Source organism: Gadus chalcogrammus, chromosome 12 (genome assembly GCF_026213295.1).
Source record: "Gadus chalcogrammus isolate NIFS_2021 chromosome 12, NIFS_Gcha_1.0, whole genome shotgun sequence".
Classification (NCBI taxonomy): Eukaryota; Metazoa; Chordata; class Actinopteri; order Gadiformes; family Gadidae; genus Gadus; species Gadus chalcogrammus.
This window is the reverse complement of record NC_079423.1, coordinates 10,326,075-10,335,205: the sequence shown is the minus strand read 5'-3', so window position 1 is coordinate 10,335,205 and position 9,131 is coordinate 10,326,075. Positions and strand designations below refer to the sequence as shown.

Genomic DNA, 9,131 nt, shown 5'->3' with positions numbered 1-9,131 from the left:
ACTGTCGGTTCAGCTCTCTGGTGCTCCCTGCTGGCAGTATCACTATACTGTCCTCACGTTTCACAAAAACAGTTTTGAGAGACGTTGTCAGTTTTTGTATGTTGCTTAAATCCTCCAAAGCGGTTGGCAGTAAACATCAGGTCACGGTACGCCACGGTAGGCCACGGAGTCAATGAGCTCGAGTTGAAAAAGAAAAAGCTTACAGCACCTGGTATTCCCAGGCGGTCTCCCATCCAAGTACTAACCAGGCCCGACCCTGCTTAGCTTCCGAGATCAGACGAGATCGGGCGTGTTCAGGGTGGTATGGCCTTAAGCAATTAGTGTTGGCGCAAAACCAGGTTTTATACAGTAGCACATAAGGAGTGAGAAAGCTGCTGAGGCTCGACGTTACACTTTTACAAAAACAATCATTAGTTAGATATAAACGGCAGTAATTGATTCAGTAGGACTCCTTATCCATGTAAACGATCATTGTGACATCTGAATTCATTAATTATCTGAAATACACTGCGTGTGCGTGTGATGTTAAATCTTTGAACCAAGGTTAACGGTTAAAGTGTCAGAGAATGGGTGGTGATTTTTTGACGTCCTCCCATGATCTGGGCCCCGTTTCCCGAAAGCGTCGTTAGCCTAAGTGGATCGTGAAGTGCGTCGAAAGGGCATCGTAGAGTTTTCACCGCGTTTCCCGAAAGCATCGTGGGGAACGAACGTCTTGAAAACGCTCGTAGCTAACGAGTACTCCAGGGGTGCTCGTAGGTACTCGTAGGACGCTAAGAGCATCGTCAGCTATAGCCTCAGTGGCGACACCATCGGACATTCCGTCTATTGGATGCGTTTTATTAAAACGCATTGCGCCTTTATGTTCTTAGTTTGGTAATTAATAAAGATTATTAATTAATTTATTAATAAAGATGTTCAAATGGCCAAAATAAAACGGGACAGTCCAGAAAATGTTTGCGCAGGCAGGGCACTCAAAATGTGTGAGAGAAAGTGGGGGGATTTGTGTAGACTGACATAGGCTACTCATAAAACGTAGCATAAAATAATGTAAAAAAAAAATTAAATTAAACAAATTAAAAAAAATAAAAAATAACGAAATAAAAGAAATTAAAAAAAATAAAACATAAAGAAATAAAAAAAGTATAAAAAACAAGCAAAGGAGCAGGCAAAAGGCTGGGATATGGTGGGGATTGGTCACGTTGACGGGAATGTTTAGTGACATGAGGGAGGGTGGAGGGGGTTAAAAAAAAGTCTCAATCACTATTCGACGCGCATGAAAACCAGCCGCGTAGTTATGAGGGAGGCCGTCCCTACACCGATCTTCCTCATCGTCATCGTCCTCAACGTCCTCCGGTTCAAGCAATGCCACCCCAGCCTTAGCTGCAATGTTGTGCAACATAGCCGTCACACATATCACGGCGCATGACTTGGCCGGCGAAAACTGGAGCCCTCCGCCTGACTTGTGAGGCATCTAAGCGCAACTTCCACCTCCCGATCGTGCGCTCAACGATGCAACGGGCCAGACGGTGGGCTTCGTTGTATTCCTCATCATGGACGTCTCCCGGGTTATTCACAGGTGTGAAGAGGAATTATTTCAGGGGGGAAAATGCCGTGAAACGCACAGTGCATACAGGATTAGGACTGATATATGTCGGTTTAAGCCTAATCAATTGTGTTTTAATGTCTTTAGCATTCATATAATTGCAGTCTATTTTTTTTGTAGGCTACACTGCTGTTGTCCTTGATGGGGATATATTTTAACCCTTTTTAACACAATATTCCTGCGACATTCCTGCATCTCCCCCTCCTACGGAGCCCATTTCAGCACCGTGTCAGTAGACAGTTACAATCCTACGACGTCGTGAGTGCAGCGAATGCGCGTTCACGTTAAGAGGAGTTTCGGGAAACGCTCCAAAGAAATTGACGATGGATCGCAAGATCCATCGTGAGAATGATCGTACGAGCGTGGATCCATCGTTATCGGGAAACGGGGCCCTGAAGTGAGCGTGCGTGTTTGTGTTGGTGAAAGTTTAAGAAATGTACAACTGTCGGTTCAGCTCTCTGGTGCTCCCTGCTGGCAGTATCACTATACTGTCCTCATGTTTCACAAAAATAGTTTTGAGAGACGTTGTCAGTTTTTGTATGTTGCTTAAATCCTCCAAAGCGGTTGGCAGTAAACATCAGGTCACGGTACGCCACGGTAGGCCACGGAGGCAATGAGCTCGAGTTGAAAAAGAAAAAGCTTACAGCACTTGGTATTCCCAGGCGGACTCCCATCCAAGTACTAACCAGGCCCGACCCTGCTTAGCTTCCGAGATCAGACGAGATCGGGCGTGTTCAGGGTGGTATGGCCGTAAGCAATTAGTGCAGGCGCAAAACCAGGTTTTATACAGTAGGAGTGAGAAAGCTGCTGAGGCTCGACGTTACACTTTTACAAAAACAATCATTAGTTAGATATAAACGGCAGTAATTGATTCAGTAGGACTCCTTATCCATGTTAACGATCATTGTGACATCTGGGGCCGTATTCACAAAGCATTTTATCTTACCGCTAGGAGTGCTCTTAACTCGCGCTAAAACATTTTACGTAGGAGTTTTTTCTTAAAAGTTATTCACAAAGCCGCTGAGACCTACTCTTACTAAGGATAAATCACAAAGAGTGAACTAAGAGTGACGCGCCGTTGCTATGGATTACGTCAATTCTCGTGCACGAGTTTAGAAGCGGTCAGTTCGGTGATTGGTTGTTCAGACGAGCCCACTGAATCACCGAAAAACAAGGAAATAGCCTAGGCTAGAAATGAATTGCGAAATGAAGTAGTTATAGTGCAGTTAGCAGAATACACGCATGATGACAATTTTGTGCAGACCACGATAATGACGTTGTAGCCTGCACGTTCAAGAGAGAGAGAAAGCAAACAATAAAAATACGTAAAATCTAAAAGAAAATAAATGTTACAGAGAACTACCCAAGTGTTGACTGATTTGTGCCAAGGTGTTTACCTAAAATGTGTTTTCAAAGTGATCCCTAAATGCCAGTCCACTCGGTTCCACACGGCCAAATTCCTTGTAATGTTGATCGCCATCATCATCATCATCATCATCATCATCATCATCATCATCATCATCATCGTCTGGCTGTGGAATGTTCCTCCGCTTGCAAAGGTTGTGTAGAATGGCACATACAGTGATTACTGTGCTTGCCCTCTCTGGGGTGAGGCGTATTTCTCCGTGGAGGACATGAAACCGACGTTTCATCTGCCCAATTCCTCTCTCCACAACATTTCGTGTATGTTTGTGTGCTCGCAAAGAGCCAATACGATGTGTTTTACGCATAGGACTAAGCGTAATCTGCGTAATCACTTACATGTTACACTTTAACTGTGCTCCCGGTTGTGGATTGAGGTAGGGTGTGTCTAGAGCCACGTCTTGCATGGATAGTCACTGTCACCCAGCAAGTGACACCCAACTCCTACATCTCAAAAAGCTGCCTCAGACCGCTCACCATTAAAATGCGCGAATCAAACTGAAGATCCAGGCCACTTTGCAACAACATCCAGTAGGCTATGTTAAAATTTGCATCAAAAACAACCTGAGTGTTGATGGAATGCACTTTCTTCCTATTGACGAACACGTCCTCGTCTTTTGATGGCGCAATTATTTTTATTTTTTATAAGTTATATATATATTTTTATAATTTATAATTTTTATAACATTTTATTTCGGGACTAATCGGATTATTCCTGTTAGTCGGGGATGTTATTGCATTGCGCATTAACTCCACAATAAGTTGAATACCCTAACATTTCGTCTCGCAGGCATTTTAAGATTCTTTGTGAATAGGTCTTACTGAGTTAGGAGTCCTCTTGAGGACTTTTAAGCTCTCCTAGACTTAGGTGCTACTTTTAGTCCTAAAATACTTTGTGAATTGCTCTTAGTGAAAAAAGTTAGGAGTCCTAAATTTAAGAGTGACACGCCCATTATTTTTAGGAGTTACTCCTAAATTCGCCAGTTAGGACCTACTTTTAGCCCTAAGATCCTTTGTGAATACGGCCCCTGAATTCATTAATTATCTGAAATACACTGCGTGTGCGTGCGATGTTAAATGTTTGAACCAAGGTTAACGGTTAAAGTGTCAGAGAATGGGTGGTGATTTTTTGACGTCCTCCCATGATCTGAAGTGAGCGTGCGTGTTTGTGTTGGTGAAAGTTTAAGAAATGTACAACTGTCGTTTCAGCTCTCTGGTGCTCCCTGCTGGCAGTATCACTATACTGTCCTCATGTTTCACAAAAATAGTTTTGAGAGACGTTGTCAGTCTTTGTATGTTGCTTAAATCCTCCAAAGCGGTTGGCAGTAAACATCAGGTCACGGTAGGCCACGGAGGCAATGAGCTCGAGTTGAAAAAGGAAAAGCTTACAGCACCTGGTATTCCCAGACGGTCTCCCATCCAAGTACTAACCAGGCCCGACCCTGCTTAGCTTCTGAGATCAGACGAGATCGGGCGTGTTTTTTTTTTTTTTTCTTTTGGTGACACCCGTCACTACTTACAGCAACCTGGGCTTCTGAGGAGGTCTCCCATCCAAGTACTAACCAGGCCCGACCCTGCTTAGCTTCCGAGATCAGACGAGATCGGGCGTGTTCAGGGTGGTATGGCCGTAAGCAACTATTGCAGGCGCAAAACCAGGTTTTATACAGTAGCACATAAGGAGTGAGAAAGCTGCTGAGGCTCGACGTTACACTCTTACAAAAACAATCATTAGTTTGATATAAACGGCAGTAATTGATTCAGTAAGACTCCTTATCCATGTAAACGATCATTGTGACATCTGAATTCATTAATTATCTGAAATACACTGCGTGTGCGTGTGATGTTAAATGTTTGAACCAAGGTTAACGGTTAAAGTGTCAGAGAATGGGTGGTGATTTTTTGACGTCCTCCCATGATCTGAAGTGAGCGTGCGTGTTTGTGTTGGTGAAAGTTTAAGAAATGTACAACTGTCGGTTCAGCTCTCTGGTGCTCCCTGCTGGCAGTATCACTATACTGTCCTCATGTTTCACAAAAATAGTTTTGAGAGACGTTGTCAGTTTTTGTATGTTGCTTAAATCCTCCAAAGCGGTTGGCAGTAAACATCAGGTCACGGTACGCCACGGTAGGCCACGGAGGCAATGAGCTCGAGTTGAAAAAGAAAAAGCTCACAGCACCTGGTATTCCCAGGCGGTCTCCCATCCAAGTACTAACCAGGCCCAACCCTGCTTAGCTTCCGAGATCAAACGAGATCGGGCGTGTTCAGGGTGGTATGGCCGTAAGCAATTAGTGCAGGCGCAAAACCAGGTTTTATACAGTAGCACATAAGGAGTGAGAAAGCTGCTGAGGCTCGACGTTACACTTTTACAAAAACAATCATTAGTTAGATATAAACGGCAGTAATTGATTCAGTAGGACTCCTTATCCATGTAAACGATCATTGTGACATCTGAATTCATTAATTATCTGAAATACACTGCGTGTGCGTGTGATGTTAAATGTTTGAACCAAGGTTAACGGTTAAAGTGTCAGAGAATGGGTGGTGATTTTTTGACGTCCTCCCATGATCTGAAGTGAGCGTGCGTGTTTGTGTTGGTGAAAGTTTAAGAAATGTACAACTGTCGGTTCAGCTCTCTGGTGCTCCCTGCTGGCAGTATCACTATACTGTCCTCATGTTTCACAAAAATAGTTTTGAGAGACGTTGTCAGTTTTTGTATGTTGCTTAAATCCTCCAAAGCCGTAGGCAGTAAACATCAGGTCACGGTACGCCACGGAGTCAATGAGCTCGAGTTGAAAAAGAAAAAGCTTACAGCACCTGGTATTCCCAGGCGGTCTCCCATCTAAGTACTAACCAGGCCCGACCCTGCTTAGCTTCCGAGATCAGACGAGATCGGGCGTGTTCAGGGTGGTATGGCCGTAAGCAATTAGTGCAGGCGCAAAACCAGGTTTTATACAGTAGCACATAAGGAGTGAGAAAGCTGCTGAGGCTCGACGTTACACTTTTACAAAAACAATCATTAGTTAGATATAAACGGCAGTAATTGATTCAGTAGGACTCCTTATCCATGTAAACGATGATTGTGACATCTGAATTCATTAATTATCTGAAATACACTGCGTGTGCGTGTGATGTTAAATGTTTGAACCAAGGTTAACGGTTAAAGTGTCAGAGAATGGGTGGTGATTTTTTGACGTCCTCCCATGATCTGAAGTGAGCGTGCGTGTTTGTGTTGGTGAAAGTTTAAGAAATGTACAACTGTCGTTTCAGCTCTCTGGTGCTCCCTGCTGGCAGTATCACTATACTGTCCTCATGTTTCACAAAATAGTTTTGAGAGACGTTGTCAGTTTTTGTATGTTGCTTAAATCCTCCAAAGCGGTTGGCAGTAAACATCAGGTCACGGTACGCCACGGTAGGCCACGGAGTCAATGGGCTCGAGTTGAAAAAGAAATAGCCTACAGCACCTGGTATTCCCAGGTGGTCTCCCATCCAAGTACTAACCAGGCCCGACCCTGCATAGCTGCCGAAATCAGACGAGATCGGACGTGTTCAGGGTGGTATGGCAGTAAGCAATTAGTGCAGGCGCAAAACTAGGTTTTATACAGTAGCACATAAGGAGTGAGAAAGCTGCTGAGGCTCGACGTTACACTTTTACAAAAACAATCATTAGTTAGATATAAACGGCAGTAATTGATTCAGTAGGACTCCTTATCCATGTAAACGATCATTGGGACATCTGAATTCATTAATTATCTGAAATACACTGCGTGTGCGTGTGATGTTAAATGTTTGAACCAAGGTTAACGGTTAAAGTGTCAGAGAATGGGTGGTGATTTTTTGACGTCCTCCCATGATCTGAAGTGAGCGTGCGTGTTTGTGTTGGTGAAAGTTTAAGAAATGTACAACTGTCGTTTCAGCTCTCTGGTGCTCCCTGCTGGCAGTATCACTATACTGTCCTCATGTTTCACAAAAATAGTTTTGAGAGACGTTGTCAGTCTTTGTATGTTGCTTAAATCCTCCAAAGCGGTTGGCAGTAAACATCAGGTCACGGTAGGTCACGGTAGGCCACGGAGGCAATGAGCTCGAGTTGAAAAAGGAAAAGCTTACAGCACCTGGTATTCCCAGGCGGTCTCCCAGCCAAGTACTAACCAGGCCCGACCCTGCTTAGCTTCCGAGATCAGACGAGATCGGGCGTGTTCAGGGTGGTATGGCCGTAAGCAATTAGTGCTGGCGCAAAACCAGGTTTTATACAGTAGCACATAAGGAGTGAGAAAGCTGCTGAGGCTCGACGTTTCACTTTTACAAAAACAATCATTAGTTAGATATAAACGGCAGTAATTGATTCAGTAGGACTCCTTATCCATGTAAACGATCATTGTGACATCTGAATTCATTAATTATCTGAAATACACTGCGTGTGCGTTTGATGTTAAATGTTTGAACCAAGGTTAACGGTTAAAGTGTCATAGAATGGGTGGTGATTTTTTGACGTCCTCCCATGATCTGAAGTGAGCGTGCGTGTTTGTGTTGGTGAAAGTTTAAGAAATGTACAACTGTCGGTTCAGCTCTCTGGTGCTCCCTGCTGGCAGTATCACTATACTGTCCTCATGTTTCACAAAAACAGTTTTGAGAGACATTGTCAGTTTTTGTATGTTGCTTAAATCCTCCAAAGCGGTTGGCAGTAAACATCAGGTCACGGTACGCCACGGAGTCAATGAGCTCGAGTTGAAAAAGAAAAAGCTTACAGCACCTGGTATTCCCAGGCGGTCTCCCATCCAAGTACTAACCAGGCCCGACCCTGCTTAGCTTCCGAGATCAGACGAGATCGGGCGTGTTCAGTATGGTATGGCCGTAAGCAATTAGTGCACGCGCAAAACCAGTTTTTATACAGTAGGAGTGAGAAAGCTGCTGAGGCTCGACGTTACACTTTTACAAAAACAATCATTAGTTAGATATAAACGGCAGTAATTGATTCAGTAGGACTCCTTATCCAAGTAAACGATCATTGTGACATCTGAATTCATTAATTATCTGAAATACACTGCGTGTGCGTGTGATGTTAAATGTTTGAACCAAGGTTAACGGTTAAAGGGTCAGAGAATGGGTGGTGATTTTTGGACGTCCTCCCATGATCTGAAGTGAGCGTGCGTGTTTGTGTTAGTGAAAGTTTAAGAAATGTACAACTGTCGTTTCAGCTCTCTGGTGCTCCCTGCTGGCAGTATCACTATACTGTCCTCATGTTTCACAAAAATAGTTTTGAGAGACGTTGTCAGTCTTTGTATGTTGCTTAAATCCTCCAAAGCGGTTGGCAGTAAACATCAGGTCACGGTAGGCCACGGAGGCAATGAGCTCGAGTTGAAAAAGAAAAAGCTTACAGCACCTGGTATTCCCAGGCGGTCTCCCATCCAAGTACTAACCAGGCCCGACCCTGCTTAGCTTCCGAGATCAGACGAGATCGGGCGTGTTTTTTTTTTTTTTTTTCTTGTTTTTTTTTATTAAAATTCCGTATTTACAGTAATTTACAATCTTTTACGGTCATAACCAAACACAGTATGACACACAGAAGACATACAGACAGTTGATAATCACAAATGTACCCAACAATCATATAGAGGTTAACCCTAATCATACACAACAAACATTTGCGTCGGAGTGGTCTGCCAGGTCTTAACAAGCAGGAAAAACAATGCCCACACTACACACTAAATCCTAACGTCCCTGATTCCGTTACCATGACTAAAGTGCTGTTCCTAACAAAATACTTGTGAAAATCCTCCCCTTCCCATCATTCAGAACCTCCTTCACATTCCCAACCACATCCTCCTTTACAAGTATTGCCACACCACACGATCTTGCCGTCCCACAATTGACGAATAACAGTCCCCTCCATTTCTCCTTGATTTCTGGCATTTTAGCCTGTGTCCAGTTTGTTTCCTGCAGCACTAAAATATCGGATTTAAAATTGATTAACACCTCATCAAACTTCGCCATATTGTTAAGACCGTTGATATTAATTGATGTGAGTGTGACCATTGAAATCAAAAGACACAGAGTGGGTATTACTGTTAAAATCTTTTTTTTTTTTTTACGTACCCCTTTCTTTTTCAAGTT

The 9,131-nt window shown here is 43.5% G+C and overlaps 8 non-coding genes across 8 annotated transcripts; all 8 read right to left on the bottom strand.

The window, feature by feature from the left end:
* Positions 1 to 196: 196 nt before the first annotated feature.
* Positions 197 to 315, bottom strand: LOC130400838 (5S ribosomal RNA). The gene has a single exon (XR_008903311.1). It is a non-coding gene; the product is annotated as a 5S ribosomal RNA (ribosomal RNA).
* Positions 316 to 2,240: 1,925 nt separating this feature from the next.
* Positions 2,241 to 2,359, bottom strand: LOC130401260 (5S ribosomal RNA). The gene has a single exon (XR_008903724.1). It is a non-coding gene; the product is annotated as a 5S ribosomal RNA (ribosomal RNA).
* Positions 2,360 to 4,538: 2,179 nt separating this feature from the next.
* Positions 4,539 to 4,658, bottom strand: LOC130394176 (5S ribosomal RNA). Its single transcript, XR_008897360.1, has one exon. It is a non-coding gene; the product is annotated as a 5S ribosomal RNA (ribosomal RNA).
* Positions 4,659 to 5,187: 529 nt separating this feature from the next.
* On the bottom strand, positions 5,188 to 5,306 carry LOC130399830 (5S ribosomal RNA). The gene has a single exon (XR_008902327.1). It is a non-coding gene; the product is annotated as a 5S ribosomal RNA (ribosomal RNA).
* A 519-nt stretch (positions 5,307 to 5,825) lies between these two features.
* LOC130399685 (5S ribosomal RNA) lies at positions 5,826 to 5,944 on the bottom strand. The gene has a single exon (XR_008902188.1). It is a non-coding gene; the product is annotated as a 5S ribosomal RNA (ribosomal RNA).
* Positions 5,945 to 6,472: 528 nt separating this feature from the next.
* On the bottom strand, positions 6,473 to 6,591 carry LOC130395855 (5S ribosomal RNA). The gene has a single exon (XR_008898860.1). It is a non-coding gene; the product is annotated as a 5S ribosomal RNA (ribosomal RNA).
* Positions 6,592 to 7,120: 529 nt separating this feature from the next.
* Positions 7,121 to 7,239, bottom strand: LOC130399816 (5S ribosomal RNA). Its single transcript, XR_008902314.1, has one exon. It is a non-coding gene; the product is annotated as a 5S ribosomal RNA (ribosomal RNA).
* A 519-nt stretch (positions 7,240 to 7,758) lies between these two features.
* Positions 7,759 to 7,877, bottom strand: LOC130401018 (5S ribosomal RNA). Its single transcript, XR_008903481.1, has one exon. It is a non-coding gene; the product is annotated as a 5S ribosomal RNA (ribosomal RNA).
* Between the last annotated feature and the right edge of the window lie 1,254 nt (positions 7,878 to 9,131).